This window comes from Lissotriton helveticus, chromosome 6, assembly GCF_964261635.1.
Source record: "Lissotriton helveticus chromosome 6, aLisHel1.1, whole genome shotgun sequence".
Lineage (NCBI taxonomy): Eukaryota > Metazoa > Chordata > Amphibia > Caudata > Salamandridae > Lissotriton > Lissotriton helveticus.
This window is the reverse complement of record NC_136067.1, coordinates 1258004908-1258027887: the sequence shown is the minus strand read 5'-3', so window position 1 is coordinate 1258027887 and position 22980 is coordinate 1258004908. Positions and strand designations below refer to the sequence as shown.

The window sequence follows — 22980 nt, the reverse complement described above, 5'->3', positions numbered from 1 at the left end:
TGCATGGCCACCAATGTGGCCTCCAGAGTGGGTGGGTTCCCCGCCACCGTGTCAGTCTCCGAGTCCGAGGCGGCCCTTTGCGAGGACATGGGCGGCCGCCGCGATTCAAAGGTGATCTTTGGCTGATTCTTGTCAGTCCGGCCCATGGTTCGATTCTAAGCGCAGTACTGTAACAGGTGAGAGCAAGGTGCCAGGGTCCCCCAATGCAGATGTCAATCCAGGATAGCTACTCTCACCCCTGCTCAAGTGTGGACACCTTCGTCTAGCACAGGACCCCAACTATCTCAGCAAGTGATCAGGAGAATGCCACAATTATCCGCACTGCACTCCGCTTCTTCAAATCCCTGTGTCAGCAACATACAGGGCACCTCCCCTCCATCAAAACAAAGAAATATTGCATGTAGTGGGACACGCTATAGCTGACCAGGTCCAGGAACACAATCCAATTGCAGAACTCGACGTTTCCCAGAGAATAGGCCACCAGCCGCATCAACCAACAGCCAGGTCACCAGCTTTTATGGCCGTAAGTTACGGAGGAAGGAGGCGGCCCCCGTAGCGCCGCCCCCCCAGGTCCCAATGCCCGACAGCCGCTAATTGAGGCAGAGGATCCACGGCCCACTCCCGGAGCCCCGCGCAGGAGTCACCACTGCAGAGAATGTCAGCCCAAGCAGCGCCGCTGCAGGGGCAGCCACCGCACACCCTCTGATGCCGTTTTACCAGTGCCGCCACAACCCGCTCACCCCCCCCCCCGCACCAACCGCAGCTCACAGGAAGCGGCCTGGCACCGCCTCCGGGCCTCAACCCCACTCACCACCGCAGGCACAGGAGAGATCACGGGAACAGCAGCAGATGCGGGCAGCTCCGCAAGTTCAATCCAGCAGCCCCAGGTGAGCGGATCGTCTTTCCTCCGGCTCTCCGTCTGCTGTCACGCTCCGGCCCAGCCGCTCCGATACAGGTCACAGGGTCCGCGAATCGCCCCGCACCCACACTCCGTGGGAGTCTGCTCCGTGATGTACGCCCTCCGGAGGACAAGCAGGTCCCAACTCCGAGGGGGAGCCACAAGTACAGCGGGAACCGCAGAAGACAGGGTCAGATGCATGTACAGGCCCTCAGCCCCAGACGGGCCCGCCATGTTACAGGAACCTCGCGGTCGGGACGGCACTTCACCGCCGGCCAGTCCTCGGGGTCAAAGGACGCCACAAATAGTGTAGAGTAGCGCCGTAGGTCTCAGGATGGCTATACCCCTCCAATAGCCAGTCAAAAAATTCATGGATGCAGCAGATATTGGTCGGATATTGGCTTGGTCAGGCAGAGCCTCACAGAGGTGCAGCCATCTTGCCGTGCGCCCTCTAGCGCCCCCCAAATAGGTACAACTCCTGAATGGGCTTCTTGTTTGTTGGATATACACACTGCTTCTCAAGGAGTAACTGGTGGATGGGATGGTTCCAGTGACAATGTCACGTCACTGTACTTTGGATAAGGTGGCCCTATTGACTATGTGTCACGCTATGAGTGGCTAAATGGTAAATTTTCTACGCACGTTTAGGCGTCCTTTTCTAAAGGAAATCCACAATTATTGCTAAAAAAACAAAAAATTATACAAAAGTGTACATGGAGTCTGATAAAATGTCTTCATAAATACAACATGCAGGTCTCTATTACTCCGTGTCTAAGATGAAGAGAGACTGAACGGTGATCCAAATAGGAGTAGGAAAAAAACAGGGGAAAGCAGTGCTCCTCCACCATGATCAACAATTACTTGTGCATTAGCGTGAACAAAAAAAAGAATGTGCAAAGTATGTCCCCAGGTAGATATAATAATAAGAGGGAATCGTAGAATAGATATAAAGTTGCCGCCGGCAGCCTCTTTGTGAAGCTCCTGTCAACCGCAAGTGTCTCCCGCAGCACAGGCTAGATACCTAAAAGCACTAGTGTGCCCAAGCCCCACAGCCTGAGAAGAAGTAGACCGACGGTGTCCCTACTTCTTCAAACATCTCACGGGCCGAGCACACTGTTTGGGTTCAGCTGGACTGGCCCTCCAGTCTTAGCTTGCAGCCTCTTTCTACCCATTGAAACCAACGGGCCCTGGACGCCGAAAAGTACTTCTGCACCCGAACGCCCCAGAGCCGACATGTTGGTGCTGCTTGGACCATGCCCAATAGTTACAGGACCAAACTTTGGAAGTTAAGGTAGGTCACTGCTAAGTAAAGTGCTATTGTTCTAAATTGGTTTGGCTCTCCTTATTGAGAGTGCATGTATCATTTATTGACTGTGTGTATGCCACAGATGTTTACCACTCCTCCTTGATAAGCCTAAGGCTGCTCGACCACACTACCACAAATAATAGCCCCTTGAGATTGTTAAAAAAAGAAATCTTTTTTAATAACAATGATCATGAGACCATACAGTACAAAGTAGTGCCAACAGTCCACATTTGGAGATATCACAAAAATAACCAGGAAGATAATCATGAGGCACCAACAAGGACAATCAGCAATTCCCATCCCTATACCCCTTCATGACTGTCCCAGATTCTCTGTATTTGCGTCAGGGCACCCACACTTTCCTCCATTTTTTAGCACACACCCTCTTTTTGTACACCGTTTCTTCGGCCCTTTGGCACCAGTCAAGGTCACACTTCCATTCCTCCAACTGCGTCGGTATCTGTGTCCCCCCCCCCCCCCCCCCCCCAGATATATTGCATTTCGCCACTCGTGCAGCCAGGACCAACCATATTTCCACATACCTAGACCAATCCGTGTCACCTTTGATCATCAATAAAAGCCACTTTGGCTCCAACGGAACTGTCTCCCCCACCACACTAGACATGATCCGTGACCTTCGTCCAGAAGGGAATGATCTCCGGGCACTTCCACAAGATATGAAAGAAGTTGCCCTCCTGCTGGCATCCCTTTATACATAACGCCGACTGAACCCTGCCCCATGTATAAAGGTGCAAGTGGGGATAGTAGGTACGGTGGAGGATTTTTAGTTGTACCAGTCCGAACCTAGAACTGATTGCCAACTCTCTTGGACTCTGCAACACATCTTGCCAGTCCTCATCGTCTATGCTTCCAAGGTCTTTGGCCCAAGCTGCTCTGAATGTGATAAGGGGATCAGGTATGTTGTTTATTAATTTGCAATAGATCGTGGATGTGGATTTCTCTGTGATGGGGTCAAGCAACAACCTATCCTCCATCGGGGAGTATTCTGTACATTCGATCATAGGGCAAGCAAGAGTCGGATATGATGGTACCTCTGTGACTGGTGTAGGTTGTATTCCCTGTGGAGGTACTCAGATGAACGGGGGGGGGGGAGAGAATCCCCTTTCTAGACATCACCTAGATATTCGATCCCCGATCAGCTTCCACTCCTTGAAGGCCGTTAAAGCAGCCACCTCCCGCAATTGGTCACCCAACCACAGTGGGGTTCTCCTGGTCAGTTTGCCTGCCCAACCTACAAGTTTATTTGCCTCTCTCCAGCACTAGAGTACCACCCTGGTGTGTTCAGGCCACTCTGCCAACGACCTCCGGGCATAAAGGAGAGGTTCACAATTATTCCTAGGCATAACCATCCTATGCACCCTATAGGCAGGTTCACTACTGTCTGTACATACCCAGTTATTTATCACCTGGAGCTACGAGGCCCAATAATATAACTTGACATCCGAGAGCGCCAGACCTCCATCGTACACTCCCCTTTGGAGCTTGTGCAGCGCAATTATCAGGGACCCACCCTCCCACAACAAGGTTCGCACCACCTGTGCTATTCATTTGAAAGCGCCTGGGGGGACAGGGTATGGTGCATTCTATGAAATGTACAGTGTATATATATATATATATATATATAAATATAAATGTAGTGTAAGCATTTTAAATAAGGAAGGAAAGCGGAAGGGTACACCAGTGACCCGCGTCCGCGCCCAAAATACTCAGTTGGGGCCTGAGATTCATATCAAGAAAAACCTTCTTGTCTCGCGTGACGTAAACGCCTAAGTATTTAAAACCCAAAATGACCACCGGGGCCGAGCACTGAGATGGAGTCCGAGGGGGGGACCCGACAGTGGGAAAATCACTGACTTCGACCAGTTAATAGTAAAGCCGGAGTAGCTACCAAACCCCTTGGGATTGTTAAAGCAAGATCTGTCCACTCATAAGGGATACCTGGAATCTTTATATAATATACCAAAAAGAGGTATATTGTGTAAAGAGCCAGCTTCCTACAGTGCTACTATTGATGTCGCTTACCCATGGACCTCCTTAGCACTCTACTCAGCAACCTGCAAGTTCAAAATGAAGAGTGAAAGGTCAGTGAGGTTTCTGTGTAAAAATCTTAGGCTCTATCCTGACTATGGACTGAAAAACTGGACTCCAAAGCTGGCCCGCTAAGGGGGGCAACATGTCCAGTGCAGGGAATCCTGTAAAATGTTTCTCCTGAAAGTCCTGGAGATAGAAGAAATAGTGTCAACCTTTAAGAGTACAAATCAATCAGCTGCAACTGATCGTTTCTTTCATCAGCCCACGTGAAACTTTTCCCTTGTGTCTTGGGAGCAGAGGAGGTAATGTGGACTGCTGCATAAGAAATCTAGGAACTAGTTGTAAATTATATTTTGGTCTAGACCTGAACTTAAGCTGCGGGGCGGGGGAGGGGGGGCATTTCTGGTGCTTGAGGGAAGACATCTCAGGACTTTTTCTCGAAGATGGCTCTTGGTCTCAGGTGAAAAAAGTCTATCTGAAAAAGATGCAAGCTGGGAGGTTTTAACTGCAACGTGTGAGGCTGCTGCAAAATAAGAAGTATCTGACTTTGTGAAACCGCTTCCAGCCTTCCCCTGCTACTTTTTAATTACACAAATGTTTGAGGATAACATGTTGACTGGAACAAATACTCTACTCTTCCCTCGCCTAGGTCAGCTGCCTAAGTCCCAGACTTTTATAGGTGTACCACTAACTTCTATCAAACTGTGCTTTGTATGTCAACCTGCCTAATGCACCCCATAGCTTTGCATTGAGTTTTGGATTCCCATACTTTTTCTGAACCACTGTTTTTTAAAAAACCCTGATGCAGACAGCAGATGTTCTACATTTGTGTTGTTAAAATGTCATCGTTAAAGAAATTGCCATGGAAGTGTTAATTTGTTTCCTGAGTGTTCTTTTACAAAACAATGCACCCTCTGCATTTGCACCACCGAGGAAGGATGTTGCTTATGCTAAGCTATCAAGTTTGCTCCCAGAAAGCAGTTATTTGGCTTTGTGGGAGCTCGGTGACTGCTTACATCAAGAGTTTTCTCTTTTCCTCCATGATTTATTAATCTGGGCCCAGATGTAGGTAAAATAGATTTACCAATTTTTAAATACCGAATTTTACCGATTCGGTAATTAAAAATCGGTAAATCTAAGGGGTGGATATGTAGGAACATCCAGATGTTCCTTTTACCGAATCGGTAAAAATCTGTATTTACCGATTCGGTAAATACCGACCGGTAATGCTCCATTCATTCCTATGGGCTTTGAAGCCCATAGGAATGAATGGGGCATTACCGGTCGGTATTTACCGAATCGGTAAATACAGATTTTGACAAGGGTGCAGGGGGTGTCACTTTGACACCCTCTAGCACCCCCAAAAAAGGTTCGGGGGCCATGTGGCAGGCATACCTGCCCTAAGGGCAGGTCTGCCTGTCATATGGCACAGGTGTGCATGCACACCTGAATCGGTATTTTACCATCAAATATATTTGATGGTAAAATACAGATTCGGTAAGGGTTGTGGGACTCAGAAGAGTCCCACCTACATATCAAAAATATCGAATAGGTAAAAATACCGATTCGGTATTTTACAGATTCGGTAAATTTACCGATCGGTAAATTTACCGAATCTGTAAAATATGTGGCCCTACATACCATTTTGTAAATACCGGTCGGTAACGGCCGAAAATACCGATTTTCGGCCATTACCGACCGACCTACATCCGGCCTCTGGTTTCCTACAAGAGGATGCATAAGACTGTAAAGAGGGTTAGTACCTATCAACAGGTGTGGAGACAGTAAAGGGGTTTAAAAGCGTGGAGGAGTGTGGCTCACTGATTAGAGCGGCAGACCCTGATGCAGAGGTCTGGCCCGGGACCAGGGTTCAATTCCCGTCGCGGCAGGGTCTTGAGCTCAAATGTCTGCGGACCCGATAATTCTCGGCACGGTGCCTACTCTAATCATGGGGTACCACGCTGCAACTCTGGGCAATAGCTTGCTTAGTCTCCACACCAGCCCTAATCGCTAAGGATGCCTGGCTTCACCAGGGGGTGCCCAGGAGTTGGGCACCTCACAGGAACAGGCCAGGACGGGTTCCTCAGCAGTTTATTCAGCGCGGGGACACACTGGTAAGTGTAACCATGCGCTTTATAAGCTTCAGAATTACAATTACAATTACCCTTGCAGCATTGAATCCTATTTGTCCTGCAATCGACCAGTCCATTCTGGCTTGGAAAAACTTCATTCTGAGCCTTTAAGTTTCAGAGCTTTGGATGGTAAAAAAGAGAGTAAAATGTGGCTTGCTCTTTATGAGCAATTTGCCAGGTCTGGATGCAATCAGTGCAATGAGAATTTGAAAAAGTGCTGCCTCAATTTTAACTATGACATTAGACCCCCAAGGGAGAAATTCTCACAAACACTTACATTAGGGTGGTAGGAGTACTTTCTTACCTGTAACTCCAGTTCTGTAGTAGGAGTATCTCTGTTATAGTCCTAATCTAGTGAATAGTCCCGCCCATGTGCGTGGACCCCGGAGCAATCAAAAATAATCTCTTAAGCTGTCCTCTTTGCAGCCTGCATAGACACTTGGGAGAATTAAGACAAATAATACAGCCTAACATATACAAGGCTACAAAGGCCACCCCTTCATCTAAACAGTGAAAAGGATAGCCCACCATGTCCGGTTTAACACTTTTTACCAAGTTTTCCTCACAGGGAAAACTCCCCTTCACCAAAATCCTTGAGAGGAAGGGTTGGACAGACAAGCCCCCATAGGCTGCCATTATGTGTCTTGAAAAGGGATACCGTGTCTTTAAGGAACTCTCCAGAGACCCTCGGTATCCCAAGATGCACAGCCAAAGTCCTTTTACTTTCAGTTCTTTTTGAAGGTGTATAAAGCAAGGCCTGTAGCATACATTACAGTACCTTTTCTCCACCGGGGAGGAGGGCTGGCGCTTATGACTATAACAGAGATACCCCTCCTACAGAACTGGAGTTACAGGTAAGAAACTACTCTTTCTGTAGTAGGGGATCTCTGTGTATAGTCATAATCTAGTGAATAGAATGGCAAGCCCATCCCAAAAAAACCACCCGGCGGTGGAGAAAAAACAGACAACACCTCTATTGTGCAAACAGATTTCTCAACAAAGCCTGCCCAACCTGAGCATCTGCTCTGGCATCAGAGTCCAGACAGTAATGCTTAGCAAAGGTATGGACCGACTTCCAAGTGGCAGCCCTGCAGATCTCTGCAATTACGAAGCAAAGCTGTTGTAGCTGCTTTGCCTCTGGTAGAATGAGCCTTAGGCTTATCCACTAAGGTCTTGTTAGCCTTCTGGTAACATAACTGGATACAGGACACAATCCACCTAGAGATGGACTGTTTTGAGGTGGCAAGACCAGTCCTGACCGACCCATAATTGACAAACAATTGGTCGGACCTACGAATGTCCTTGGTCTTATCCAAGTAGAATTTCAACACCCTTCTGTATCCAGGGAATGGAGAGACCTTTCCGCTGGAGTGGAAGGATTCTGGAAAAACGTAGGTAAAGCTATGGTCTGATTGACATGGAAATCAGAAATCACCTTAGGAAGGAACTTAGGGTGAGTACGCATCACAACCGTAGCAGCATGAAATACAGTATAAGGTTCTTGGCAACACAACGCCTGAATTTCACTCACCCTGCGGGCCGATGTAATGGCCACAAGGAAGGCCGCCTTCCATGACAGGGGTGCAGGGAAGCCTTATGGATGGGTTCAAAAGGCTCCATCAACCTGGACAGCACCACATTCAGCTCCCATGATGGCGAAGGACGCCGAACAGGAGGAAACACTTTCATCCTTCCAAAAAATCTTTAATCACAGGGATCTAGAAGAAGAATGTCTGTGAAGGGCATTTCCTATACGCAGTCAATGCTGCGAGGTGAACCTTAATAGAATGAAAATTAAGGCCAGACTGAGCCAAATGCAAAAGGTATGGAAGGATGACGTCTTCCTTGCAAGTTGTCGAATCATATTGCTTGGAAGTGCACCAGATGCAGAACCTCTTCCACTTGTAGGCATAGGAAGTCCTAATGGAGGGTCTCTTAGCTTACTTAAGTATAGTCATGCAATCTATAGGGAGATTCAAGTGTCCATATTGCACTATCACAGGAGCCATGCCGCCAAACTCAACGATGAGAGGTTGGGGTGCACCATCTGCCCCCCGAACTTCTTGAGAAGGTCCGGCCGACACGGCAGCCGCACGTGGGTTAGGAGAGACCGGTGAAGCAGGTCCGTGAACCACCACTGTCGGTGCCACTCCGGAGCAATGAGGATCATCCGTGCTCTGGATTGAGACAGCTTGATGAGCACCACCGGAATCAGGGGAATGGGTGGAAAAGCGTACAGAAAGCTGTTCGACCAGCTGATCCATAGCGCGTTCCCCAGGGTCCCCGGTTGGTAATACCTGGAGGCGAAGTCTCTGCATTTTCTGTTTTCGGCAGAGGCGAACAGATCTACGTCCGGAGTGCCCCACCTGTCGAAGATGTCTCCTAGCACTTCGTCGTTTAGAACCCACTTGTGGTTTTCTTGCACCAACCTGCTGAGTGCGTCCGCCTGAGCATTCTGCACACCTGGCAGATGGGTAGCCGTTATCGTCAGTCCTCTGGCTAGTAGCTAGTGCCAGATCGCCTGCGCTTCCTGTGACAGAGTGCGCGATCTCGAGCCCCCCTGCTTGTTGAGGTAATACATTGTTGTCATATTGTCAGTCTGCACAAGAAAGGAGTTGGTCTGGAAGGACGGATAAAAGGCCTTCAGTGCCAATTGAACAGCTCTGAGTTCCAGGAAATTGATGTGATACGCGGATTCCGCCAGGGACCACGTTTCCTGGATCTGTAGATGGTCTGAATGCGCTTCCCAGTCGTGGAGAGAAGCATCCGTGACGACAGTCTGAATGGGAATGTCCTTGTGGAATGGAACCCCCTTGAGTAGATTCTCTGCGGAGAACCACCATCTCAGGGACTGTTGAGCGTGGAGGGACAGCTTGATCCTGTCGTCCCAGCTCCCCCGCTTCTGGTCCCACTGATCCTCCAGACATTCCTGCAACGGCCTCATGTGTAGGCGTGCGTGTGGCGTGAGGAAGATGCAAGAGGCCATCAACCCCAGTAGAGAAGACACCGTCCTCGCTGTTGTAGATGGAACAGCTATGAGAGCCTGAGCCTTCCGAAGGATCGATAAGCGTCTCTCCTCCGAAGGAGACACGCTTGCTGATGGAGGCTCCCATGTACTGCAGGCACTGGACAGGCGTGGGAACAGACTTGGACCTGTTTATGTGCAACCCCAGCTGGCTCAACAGAACAGCTGTCTTGTTGAAGTGCAGTTGCGCTACCTGGAAGGTGGAGGCTTTGATCAACCAGTCGTCCAGGTAGACAAACACCTTGTTCTTTCTCAGGTGCGCTGCCACCACTGCCATGCATTTTGAAAACGTCCTGGGTGCAGACTTCAGTCCAAACGGTAGTACGGTGTACTGATAGTGATTGGTGCGGACTAGAAATCGCAGGAACTTCTGGTGTTTTTGTGCAATGGGCACATGGAAGTACACATCTTGCAGATCTATTGCGCAAAGCCAGTCTCCCCTTTGCAGCTGAGGATAAATCTGGTGCAAAGGCAGCATGCATAACTTTTCCCCTGCGAATCCATTTGTTTGCTTGTCGCAAATCCAGAATGGGCCTGAACCCGTTATTGTCCTTTTTGCGCACCAGAAAGAACCTTGATTAAAGACCCTTTCCCCTTTGAGACATACGGACGTCTTCTATCGCCCTTTTTCTTAACAGGGTATCGGCCTCCACTTGAAGCTCGCGCAGTTAGTTGGAACTGCAAGCAAACTGGTGGAATCGCTGGAGGCGGGCTGACGAAACGAAGACTGTATCCATTGTAAACAATATTCAGCACCCACTTGTCCCGAGTGATTTTTCTCCACTCTGCCAAGTAATGTTGTATGCTTCCCCCCCACCGGAGCGGGTAACGGACAAGGAGGAAGTAACCCCTCAGGGCCTAGACTCGGCCGGGCCTTTGGGCATCGAGGAGGACTGTTGGCCCCCTCTGGCACTTATGGAAAGGCCGCCGCTGATACTGCTGCTGCTGTTGGTGCTGCTGGCCAGCTTGACGACCTTGCCCTCTTCCCTGGGCACCAAAACGTCCCCGGAAGGGACGGAAGGTCTTCTTCTGCTCTTTTGGCTTCTCTAACCCGACAGCCGTCAGGGTTTCTGCCTCCGCCTTCATGCGGGCCATCTTCTCATCCGCATGTTTACCAATGAGCCTCGACTCAGAGAACGGCAAGTTGGCGACTCTCTGCTGCGCCTCTGGTTTCAGCGATGTCAGGCGCAACCAGGCATGGCGTCTCAGATTAATCCCATGGCAGTATCCATGAGCCGCCAAAAGAGAGGAATCTGCAGCCGAGCTGATAACCTGATTGGATACCATCATGCCCTCATTGATGATTTCCTGGAAGTCTTCTCTCTTATCCCTAGGAAGGTGCTCCAGAAACTGCTGCAGGGACTCCCACAGAGACCGGTCATACCGACCCAAGAGAGCCGCGGCCCTAGCGGCTTTCATGGAAGTAGCAGCCGTACCGCAGACTTTTTGCCCCGCTGAGTCCATCTGACGGCTCTCCTTATCCAGAGGCACCGTAAAAGACGGGGCAGTAGCGTGCTGCTTCCTGGCCGCAGTGACGATCACCGAATTTGGCACCGGGTCTGATCGAAGGAACGCTGGATCGGAGTCAGGGGGCCTGTACTTTTTCTGCAGCCGGGACGGAGCGGATTTCGTTGACGCCAGAGTCAAGAAGAGCTCCATTGCCGGTTCCTCCAGCCCTGGCACCAAGGGCAACAAGAGTCGAGACAACTGCCGCTTGTGTGAGGTCTCGAAAATTACCAATGTAGAAGGTGTGGGTACCGTTAGAGTAATCCCCAGCTTCGCTGCCCCTCTCAATAACACCTCCTGAAACGATACAATGCCATCAACCGGTAACACTCTCGTATGGGGTGAATCCGATAAGGTGGGCGAATATCCCCGGGCACTGGAAGAGTCCGTATGACAGGACCTTGACCTGTCCCTCCGGTGATGATGCCGGGACAGTGTCGAAGACGGTCACTCCTTGATCGGTGCCTCCTTCTGGACCGTGACCTAGACCTCCTAGGCCTCAGGCGATCCACTGGCCGCACAGGAGGCGGAATCTGCGGAGGCAGAACCGGAATCCTAGGCTGTGCAAGCCCCGTTGGCGGCAACGGGAAGCACGGCAGAGATAGAGACCGTGGAGGACGCTGAGGTGGAGGAAGATGAGGGGGAGGAGGAGAAGGAGAAGGGGGAGTTGGAGGAAGAGGAGGATTAGGAGGAGGATTCTCCTCAGGTAATGGAGGAGGCGTAGGCGTCCTGGGCCTAGAAGGCGAATAGGTCTAGGAATATTCAGAGTCCGAAGACCTAACCACTCTCCTCTTCTTCTTCGGTGCAGGCCTTGACGAGGATGTTCTCGAGGCCGCCCTCTTTTCAGACGAGCGCGACCGGGGGCTCGTCGATACAGAAGACAGGCTGACCACTGAGGCAGAGGACACAGTCCTGGCCCTTGATCGTCTCCTCGACGTCGATTTCTCCTTCCTTGACGTCGAATGCTTCGACGCCGATACATCCCGCGACGTTGACTTTCTTCTCCTAGACGTCGAGTCGACCTCGACGGCGAACGGCAGAGTCGTCTCGACGGCGAGCGCCGGTGTCTCCTGGACTCATCCCGACAGCGACGGTGTCTCGACGCCGATGAAGCCCTCGACGTCGACTTCGTCCGAGGTCTCGACTTAAGTCCCCTCGACGTCGAACGGCGACGTCTCTTCGACCCAGAGCCCTGGGTCGACTGGGAGCAGATGGTGGTCATTCCTCTCGACGTCGTGGCCATCGACGTCGACCTGTGCCTTTTCCTGGCCTTATCTTGACTGGGGAGCCCCCCAGAGGCCGAAGCACGGGCAGAGGACGAGGTTCCTCCATGCCCAGACCCACCTTGTTCCTGATGTTTCCTCTGCTCCAGTCCTTGGAGCCGAATCTTCTCCCTGTCACGCAGGGTCCTCCGGGAGAAAGATTGGCCAATCTCACAGGCTTCTCGGACATGGGAGGAAGGGAGACAGAGTATGTAGACTCTGTGGGGGTCCGATTTGGCCTTCTTCCTGGCACACTCAGGGCACTTATCGAATAAGGCAGGCATATTCGACAGAAAGAGTGTGCAAAACTGCCTAAAAACCGCAGCAGAAGGAAGATGGAGACCCCAGATGTCGAGTGAAACACTCTAAACGCTTGAAAAGTGCCAAAAATGAAGAACAAAAACCCAAAAAGGGAGAGTTCAATGCTCCAGGGTCCTGCTAGCAGGATCAGGAAAAAAGAACTGAAAGTAAAAGGACTTTGGCTGTGCATCCTGGGATACCGAGGGTCTCTGGAGAGTTCCTTAAAGGCACAGTATCCCTTTTCAAGACACATAATGGCAGCCTATGGGGGCTTGTCTGTTCAACCCTTCCTCTCTATCATTTCAAGGATTTTGGTGAAGGGGAGTTTTCCCTGTGAGGAAAACTTGGTAAAAAGTGTTAAACCGGACATGGTGGGCTATCCTTTTCACTGTTTAGATGAAGGGGCGGCCTTTGTATATGTTAGGCTGCATTATTTGTCTTAATTCTCTCTTAAGTGTCTCTGCAGGACTGCAAAGAAGACGGCTTAAGAGATTGTTTTTGATTGCTCCGGGGTCCACGCACATGGGCGGGACTATTCACTAGATTATGACTATACACAGAGATCCCCTACTACAGAATTAGTTATGACAAATTACAACCTTAAAAAGTGGACAACAAAGAGGAGTTTTTCAAATGTCTGTTTCTACATGCAACAGAGGTATTCCCCTTCTGGCTGTCTGAGAGAAACAAAGCAGCTTTACGGAAGTACGGACAGGCAAAGGCATGACTGACACTGAAATCATGCCACAAACAACTCTGTGGGTATAATACACTAGGCAGGAGTACATTCTTGTAGTAAAATGATCACTTAACTTTATTTTGATTGTAAAACCTTGTGCTGCCTGCTAAGGAGTTCTTGCAGGAGTGCACGGCTGGAGTTCAAAATCTATGAATGCTTTCACAATTCGCTAAAATCTGTATCCCCACTAATACTATAAAACTAAACAATACTTGCCATATGGGGGTATGGCCAAATGCACAGCAAGAGGTCCACCTGAATTTGACCTCTGGTCAGCTTGGCAGTACCATCATATGCTCCTATTAACAAAAGACCCTGTCACTGGTGTGAACTACCAGGATGGCAATCTCACCAGGGATGGACTAAAGGGAGACCGTTTTCTTTGTAGTTGAGGGCCTATAGGGTCCCTAGGTGGCTAGCTATGTCAAATGCCATAATTAAGATTGTGTAACACCACAGACAGGGATACTATCCTGTATTGTGCCAGACAAATGGGACCAACATGATTTGAATGTACTACAGTGTAGCTGTTTCCAGACTTTAATCAGAGGGTCCAAAAAGGAGTAGCTTTGACAACACCAAGAGAAAGCTGTGAGTTGGGGTGAAATACATGAGGTTTCCATTGAAGCTTAAAATAATTGCATCCCCAGATGGCCAATGATTTATAGGACTGGTTGGCAAGAGCAAGGACGAGCAAGACTGAGATACAACAATTTAATGTACAACGATGGGTGCTGGTGAGAATTCTAGGAACGGAGAATGTGATGATGCAGGTCGATCATAACAAGGACCATTTCCAGACCATCTTGACGCTCAGTTCTGCACACTGTAAGCAATAAGGGTAAATGATATTGGCCCAGAACATGTCACACAAAATGATTGAAGCAACATCTCCTGATTCTACCCTCAAACTCGGTCATGAACAAAGAGTATAAGCGAACCTAGCTGAAACGACTATGTTTGACTAATTTTCTGAGTTGAGTTTGTAAGTAATGTCTTAATTCTGCTGATAGACCATAATGCTAACAGACAAACTACAGGGTGCTTCCTTGTTACACAAATAATAATTGGGCGGGCACCCATATCAGCCAAATACATTCCATAACAGCTGGAGCCATTTTTGTTTCCAATTGTGAGCCGTCTATTTTTTATTATCTAGATCAGAGCAAAATGCACTCTATCCTTGTATGTGGTGTTGGGGGGGGAGCTTGGGGAGGATTACACCTGCAGTGTAGGTTAGGTGCAATTGGGGTGAGGAATGAACGCATTACTTACCTTGGGTAAATGATGAGAAACATCATAATGCATGTCAAAGAAAAACACGTCATGCTGTAAGGGACTGAGGGGACAGAGTATAGTACTTGCCCCTAGAAAGAGTGTTACCCAAGCGAAGAACCATACCCTCCTATGAGGCAAAACAGCAATGAAAATGAATGCTATGGTAAACGACAAGCAGTCTGCAACCACATGAATGTTATGGTAATGGATAACAAGACTTTAACAACATGACTGTAATGGCAATTGACAACAATTCTGCGACAACAGAGAATGTGCAACCATACATACTATATAGATACATGACCAATTGACTTGTAGCTTAGTCAAAGAGATCCCAAACTAATGGAGAAAAGTATTCGGGGGAAGGAAGGAAGAAGGACATAACCAATCTCCACACTGAAAGAACCAGGTGGCAAGAGCGTGGATGGATAAAACAGCCCACCACCCAAGGCGAGAATGGGTGGAGAAGTAACAGGTAAAACAGAACAAGACAGCCTTGTGAGAAAGTGCCATCTTTCTTGCCTTGGTATGCCCCCACTTTTTTCTGAACTGCTGATGTACTTTGACTGAGTTTGCCCTGGGTCCCTGCCAATCAGGTACCCAGGGCCTGTGTTCCTTCCCTACAAAGAAAAGCTATGCTGAAACAAAATACCCATTGCCATCTATGGCCCCTGTCAGCACCTAGTAAATGGTACCCAGGGCATGGTGACCAGAGAAGACCCCTGAGGGCTGCAGCACTTATTGTGCCACCCTCAGAGGCCCTGTACCCTGGCTCCCACACACTGCCTTTGCAGGTGTCTAAGTACAGAACTAAAGCAAGAGTCGACATGGCACGCAGGGATGTGTGCCATGCCCACAGAACCCACTGCCCTGGCATACTTAAGTCACCCCTCTAGCTGGGTGCCCTATGCCAGAGGTGAGGGCCCAGGTGCGTGAGCCCTGTGCCCCTACAGTACCCAGGGACATTTCTGGGCACTGTAAGTGCAGTGTTGCCATTGAAGAATATATGGTGCTGGGAGGTTGTCATTCACGAACTCCACAGCACCATAATGGCTTCACTGAAGACGGACAAGTTTGGTACCAAACTTATCAGCACATTAAACCCGCACTGATGCCAGTGTGGGATTTAATGTAACATGCACGAGAGGGCATCTTAGAGATGACCTCCAAAAACCCAAACCTACAATCCACGTCTGAGCTGAGTGGCTGCAGAGGCTGCCACCCAGTAGACATGTTGCTGGACGCCTGGGTGGAGAGCCCCCCTCTCCTGGGTCTGCAACAAAGCACATCCTGGGCGAGGTGCTATGTCTCCTCCCCCATGATGGACAGGGGGAAGTTTCACAGGCATACCGCCTCTGAGAGCTTCCCCAGACCATTTGCTGTACCCAGCAACCAGCCCCCCACCAGTCCTACCCCCACTCTGGCGGGAAGACTGGTGGGAAAAACTACGTCAGGAAGGGGGGGGGTGGGGGGGGGGGGGGGTGCCAACTCCACCCCTCAGGTGGAGGAGGCGAGGTGAAGCACAACCCCGGGCTCCGGCCATTTTGTAGATGGGGAGTCCTGCCCAATCCCAGATAGGCTCCTGCCCCCCTCCCACAAGAGAGGAGCAGGCTAGGGGGTGTACTCACCCCAGGACAGGGACCCATTGGTCCCTGCTCTTGCCCTGCCTATAATGCCCCTAAATTTAGTATTTAGGGGCTCCCTGAACCTTCCTTCCTCAGATCCCGATATCAAAAAAGAAGAAAGAAGATCAAGAAGAAGACGACCCGCCGCGCAGCTGCTAACAACAGAACAACAACAACTGACTTGGCCCAAGCCCTACCGGCCTGTTGATCCTGAAACCTACTCCTGCCTAAACCCGGCGACCTCCGCGGATAGCAACCTTGGGACACCCAGAGGACCTGCCTGCCTTGACCCTCTTGAGGATTGGGACTCCCATCAGCAGAGGCTCTGCTGCAACAACCCACCTGGTGCCCACCAGGATGCTCTGGACCAGCCCACTCTGCACCACCCGAGCCCGGGCTAGGCCAACCCGAACCAAGACCACGAGGACGTCCCCCCGGCGACTGGGACCCGAAGTCCAGTGCCCAAAGACCCTCCTCGACGAACCAGCCGACGCCTGCAGACTCAGAACCAGGGACCACCCCAACTGCGACCAGCCGAGGGTAAGCTTTTCTGACCCCCAAAGACACCCCTGCACCCGGCGGCCCCCCCTGTGCTCCAACATCCCAACTTACCTCTCGAAGTGCTGGTCGCCCCTGGAGAGTCACCGTCCCCGAGCCTGCAGCCTTTGTTCCTTTTTTAAGATCCTCATTGGATAACATTGAGTGCCCGACGGTTCAAAAGCACCCTGCACCCAGCCGCCCGAGTGCCACTGGCTGTGACCTCTTTGCCATATCCTACTTCCCCTCTTGCCCTGAGCAAGTGACCAGGAGCCCAGCTCCCAGTGCCGCATGGCCTGCTCACCAGCAGCCACCAACCGAAGGCCCCCTTTCCCTCATTGGATAACATTGGGCCTACCTACCTCTGCACCCGGCCGCCCCTGCGCCGCTGGGACTGAACTAACTGTACTCACCTGACCCTGGGGGACCCCTGAATCTATGCCCAGAACCCTAACTTCACCAACCAAGTACTCACCTGGAAACCGGTAATTCACTTACCTGCCATTGGATAACATTGACCCATTTTTGACTCGAAAATGTTCTAAGCGTGAAGTTTCGAAAACTGAAAATATTCCTATAAAATCAGCCAAAGTCCGAATTCGAAAATACTCACCTGTGATCAGGAGAGAAGCCAGTACTGTACCTCTCAGCCCAGTACTGAACCACAAAAGTAATCCCTAGCGGGTTTACTAGTAACCTGTATTTTCTCCATAGGAACCCATTGTCTGCTTTTCTATGAAATTTCTTCTAAGTGTCTACTTTTGAAAATGCAAATATTCTTTAAAAATAGTACGAAATACTGAAACGCAATTACCTACCTGTTTTGAGTTAAGCCCCCAGTGCTGGCCCTAGGAGACTAGTGCTGGGTTACAAAAGAACGCGATCATACTTTACCTGTAACCTGAATTTCCTCCCATTGAATAACATTGTGAGAATAACCTCGAAAAGTTTCTAAGTGTGAACTTTTAAAACAGCTTTATATTCAGGAAAAATCATCACTGTAACTAAAACGTTTTTGCTAATCTGGGATCAGCTTAGACCCCAGGACTGAATCCAAGATCTAGTCCTGGAACTACCAAAGTAATCCATAAAGTAATCAACTGTACTTTCCTATGAAAACCCATTGAGCTCAATGCTAGAGTGTGTTTCAGAACTGTATTGCTTATTAGCTAACCTGTAATTATTGTGTGTACAAAGTTATTGCTCCTCTGCAAAGTATTTATATGAGAGTACTGTAACTTGAAAAGTATATTTTTATAACTGTTGGTTCTAAAAATAAAACAACCATATCTCTGGATATACAAACAATTGACCTGGAGTTCAGTCCTTGAGTGTGTGAAACCTTTTGCTGACTGAGTGTGTACATCAAATGCTTTACACTGTCCTCTGGTACTGCTTTACTGCTCGACCAAGCTACCACTTTGGAGAGTAAGGTCAGTTCTGACTTTAACCTCTGGGGTTGGTGGACTCTATACACATTGTACTTCCTTCTACTCCAGTATATATAGAGCCACTTTCTCACAATCCTTATCTAGGAAGGATGCGAAGTATACGAACACGCATGAAGGCAGAAAACACTGGTAGAAAGACCAAAGCGTAATACCCCAAACTGAAAAGGTCCTCGCTGAGCGGGGAGGATGGGTGGGCATTAAGGAATCTGCGGCTATACTGCGTCTCTACCAGATACATCGTTACCGGAGATAAGTAACTCGTTCATTTGATAGAGCATTTAGCTGCCGATTCCTTAACTAAGAATAGATACAAAAGCTATACCCCCATTGGAGGAGGGTCTGTGACTGAACCCCACTAAGTTACAAAGGGAATTAATCTGTCAATAAAGATTGACTAAAACAGGTGGAGACAGCAAGTGCAAGTGTGGCTGACACTAGACCCCTAAAGCTCTGAAAAGGAGCATGAACAGGGAAAGGCAACTGCACCACAGTGCGCCAGAGGACAGCACAAGACTTCCGTCGTCCAGGAAGTGATGAAGGGATGAAGGGAAATCACAGAGACCAGAACGGCCAGTGCATAGTGGAGGAAAAGCCATAAGCTTCTGAAAGAAGTATTAACAGCAGAACTGTGTGCAAGATCCCATGGATCTGCAAAAAAGTAAAAGTCCCACTGGAAGGACGAATTCCATGGTGATTGTGAACAGTCTAAGGGACAAAATCAAACAAGGGGTAGTAACGAAATGGTTACTTACCAGTAATAGTAGTTTTGCAGCTGGAAGAGTTTTCTGAATTCTCATGTTGTGCATTATACCACCATCTAGTGGTTGGGTCCGGAATTGTTTCTTTTGTTTTCGTGGGTGTCGTCGACCACCATTTCGTGTTATGTTCATCCCTTGTGTATCATCAAATGGCATCCCGAAAGTTCCTGTGTATGGTAGCCATCTTTGGATTCTTTTTTCTTCTCATTTCTTTTGTAAATAAGGGTATGTCTTTACTATTCTCGTTTTAAGTTCCTTCTCTTTCTTTAACATGATCTTTTCTCCCACCTGTTTGCTTTCCTTATCTCTGGGGAGGTGGGTGGGTCACATGTTAATCCAGAAAACCTTTCAAGCTGCAAAACTACTCCTACTGGTAGGCAAGTAACCATTTTGTTTGCAGCATGAATCCTTTTCTGGATTCAAAAGCTATGCATTAGATTACGTAGCGGTTTTCCTTTCCTTGGGATTGTTGGGGTGAGATATGGAAGACTTTGTGAACAGACGTTGAAGTACTTTTTGTCCCACCTGAGCTTCCTTTGTCATATGTATCTCCACACAATAATGCTGGGTAAAGGTGTGTGGAGATGCACATGTAGCAGCTGGACATACAGTGTCTATTGGCTGGCACTTTGGCCATAAAGACTAGGGTTGCTCCTTTTTGCTGAGTTGAGTGAGCTCTTGGCCACGAGTTTAATGTTTAGATTGGATGTAAGAAGAGCCTTACTATACTGAGTATCAAGGATTCTTTTTACCTGTGTTTTTGGGTCTTTGAAGAAAACTGCTAGCTGAATGATTTGATACATGTGGAATTTGCTTACTATCTTAGATAGGAACTGAGGATTGGTCCTGAAGACAATGTTGTCCTAGTGGATTTGCATGTATGGTTCCTCAATAGTTAATGCTTGAAGTTCACTAACTCTCCGTAGAGATGTTATAGCAATTAGGAATGCAGTCTTTGTTGTGATATACCGGAGTTCTGCTTTGTGCATAAGTTCGAACGGTTCTGTCATCAGCTGTGTTAGAACTGTGTTTAAGCTCCACATAGGGACTGCAGCCTTCCTTGGGGGTGCAATTCTTTGGGAACCTTCTAGGAACCTTTTGATGACTGGTGATGTGAAAAAACATTTACATGATGCTCCCCTGGTGTAAGCGACAATCGCTGCCAAGTAAACCTTGAGGCTTGAGTAGTTGATTTTACTGTCTAGCAAGTGGGTAAGACATATTAGCACTGTTTCATGTGCAGATATTGAATTTAGGGTATTGTGCTCTGTACCTAGTATCAACAAGAGAGTGAGGGATGGTACAAAGGAACACTCTTGGTTCCCCAATCAAAGCTTTATAAACAACAAAAGAGTGTAGTTTATAACAAAAAGAGCGAGCATGAAGAATCTTTCTAGATTCTTTTAAAAGGCCCTCACTCACCAACCTGGTTGGTGACATGCTTCATCATCGGGCCCCACTAGGAGAGGCCGAGTGCCTCCCCGGTGTGCTGCAATGCCAGAATTACTGCGGAGCTGGATTTTGTGATGTTGTGAGAAAGTGTTTTAAAATTGCCTGGATTGTGTCCAAGCAAAAGTTTATTAAATGGCCAATCAGACACACTAAAAACAGAGTGTGGGGAAAAAGGGCTGAATAAATTGTTCAACTATTTCCCATAGGGTGGGGTCTGCAGTAATTCTGGCGTTGCAGCACACCGGGGAGGCACTCTGCCTTTCCCGTTCGGGCCCGATGATGAGGCATGTCACCAACCAGGTTGGTGAGTGAGGGCATTCTAAAAGAATCTAGAAAGATTCTTCATGCTGTGCTCATTGTTCTCTGTACACCGTATGAGAAACTGTTTCCACTTAGCTGCGGAGCATTGTCTTGTGGTTGGCTTTCTTGTTTCTTTTAGTATCTTCATTGTTCATTGTGGTAAGTTCAAATGTCCAAACTATGTACTCAGGAGCCAGGCTGCTAGGCAGAGTGTTACAGGTTTCGGATGAAATACTTGACCCCCTTGCGTTGTCAGAACGTCCCCTCTTCCTTAAATTTGATCATCTGCCCCATGGACAGTCCGAGTAGGCTTGAGTACCAGATTCGACTTGCCCTTTGAGAATTAGTTAAGTCCTGGTTGCCTTGCTTTCTCCAGTACCCTATGAAGTACAGGGATTGGAGGAAAAGCGTATACAAATGTCCCTGACCAGTTTAGCGACAGGGAACATGGTGGGGAGGAAGATGGAAAGGGAGGCAGCAACGCAACGGCGCATTGCTAATTCTACTGCCCTCAATATGTATGCCCACTAACAAGGAGACAACATCTAGGAAATAATGAACAAACTTCCCGAGGAGGATAAGAAAAGAGCAAAATCAACTGTCATAATGCTAAATAAAGTAGGGGAAACTGCAAAAAATTGTTAATCTTAAAGGCCAAAATCTCTTTAGAACACTGAAACAAAGATCCTAGTGAAAACTTTGGCAAATCATCTACTTTCTTTTTTTACCCAGTTTAATACTGGGCTATAAGATTAAACTTTAGACATCTCCACAACTGTACTGAACATGCAAAGACAAGGGACAAACCGCTCTCAATAGGGTCAATAGATGCTGAGAAAGTGTCTTGATGCCAGTAAATTGCACTTCCTGTTCATGGCACTAAAATCGCTAGGCATATAGTCACCCCACTGCTGTGGCTAGAGTAAAAGGGTAGCTTGTCTGAGAAGTTTGTCTTGAGGAGAATCTGTTGAGATGTCCCACTTCTTTTCACCTTATCTATAAAGACATTGTTGAGATGGTTTAGAAAAGCCTCAGACCACAAGCAAGCTGGTACACAGAAGAGCTTAAACTCATGAAGCACCACTGCAAGCAGCTAGAACAGAGATGGAGGCAAAGCCAGGGCAACAGTGACAAGAGGAACGATAGATCAACCCTCAGACGATGCCATCAGCAAATAAGAGCCACCAAATGCTTCATTCTAACTTAGCTCATTGAACGTAGCACCACCTGCTCCAACTAAATCTTCACCATCAGGAAAGAATCCACCTCTCTGGAAGCAAGCTCCACCAGCATCATTCCCTCCTAATAACTCTAGATCCAGCTCTCCCTCTTTTTCAGCAGCACAATCTCCAGCATCTACAACATCTTCGAGCCCCAACTGGACACTTCTACCCTTGCAGCTGCCTTACCCAGTACTACCAATGCCCAGAGGAGCACTCGGACCACCTTGTCCACCATCACGAAACCGCAGCAACCATGTGCACCATACACTCCAGAGTAACCATTGCACCCCTGCCCTTATCACATATTCTTTAAAGGGCTGGACGACATCAGTTCACCCCAATCCTGAATGACTCAATCAAATGAGCCACCTTCCCAGATGCCTGAAAACACCCCCAGTTCTCCCTATCCACAGGGAGCCCTAAATCAATAGCCAACTACCAGCCCATTTACCCTTTCCGGCGAAAAGTCATGGAGAAGATCATGAACAAATATCTAGCCCTGCACCTCATTGACAACAGCATCCTCAATACCACCCATTCCAGCTTCAGATCCAACCACAGCACTGAAACCGCCCTCATCACCGCTACAGGCTACAACTGACTGAACAAGGACAGAGGAGACATAGTTGCCCTCAGCCTTCTGAATCTATCTACAGCCTTTTATATGGTCTTCCACCCCATCATGTCTCAACAACTACACGATTCCAGCATGCAGTGACAAGTGGGCAGCTGAATCGGTTATTTCCTAACCAGCTGCGCCCAGTCAGTCAGCCTGACTCCTTTCACCGGCAAAACTCCTCTGTGGAGGAACCTTGCTCAGTCTCAGGTTATTAAACGCCTACATGGCCCCAATCGCCAGGATCATTCACACCCACAAAATCAAGGTTCTACCCTACACAGACAACACCTAGCTCATTCTCTTTCACAATGATAAAACATCGAACATCTGAACCAACTTCTCCGACTGCATGTTCGAAGTCTCCAGATGGATGAAAACCAACCGCCTTAAGCTCAACGCAGACAAGACAGACATAGTCATCTTTAGCAAATATACCTTGTTATGGAACTCCACGTGGTGGTCTGATGAATTTGGACCAACATCCAATCCAACCACACATTTGAAGACCCTCAGAATA

At 48.5% G+C, this 22980-nt stretch overlaps 1 protein-coding gene across 1 annotated transcript in view; it reads right to left on the bottom strand.

Annotated features, from left to right (window-relative positions):
• The window catches only part of ACAT2 (acetyl-CoA acetyltransferase 2), a 249170-nt gene that overhangs the window by 30789 nt on the left and 195401 nt on the right, over nucleotides 1–22980 (bottom strand). The gene's annotated exons all lie outside the window — the stretch shown is intronic.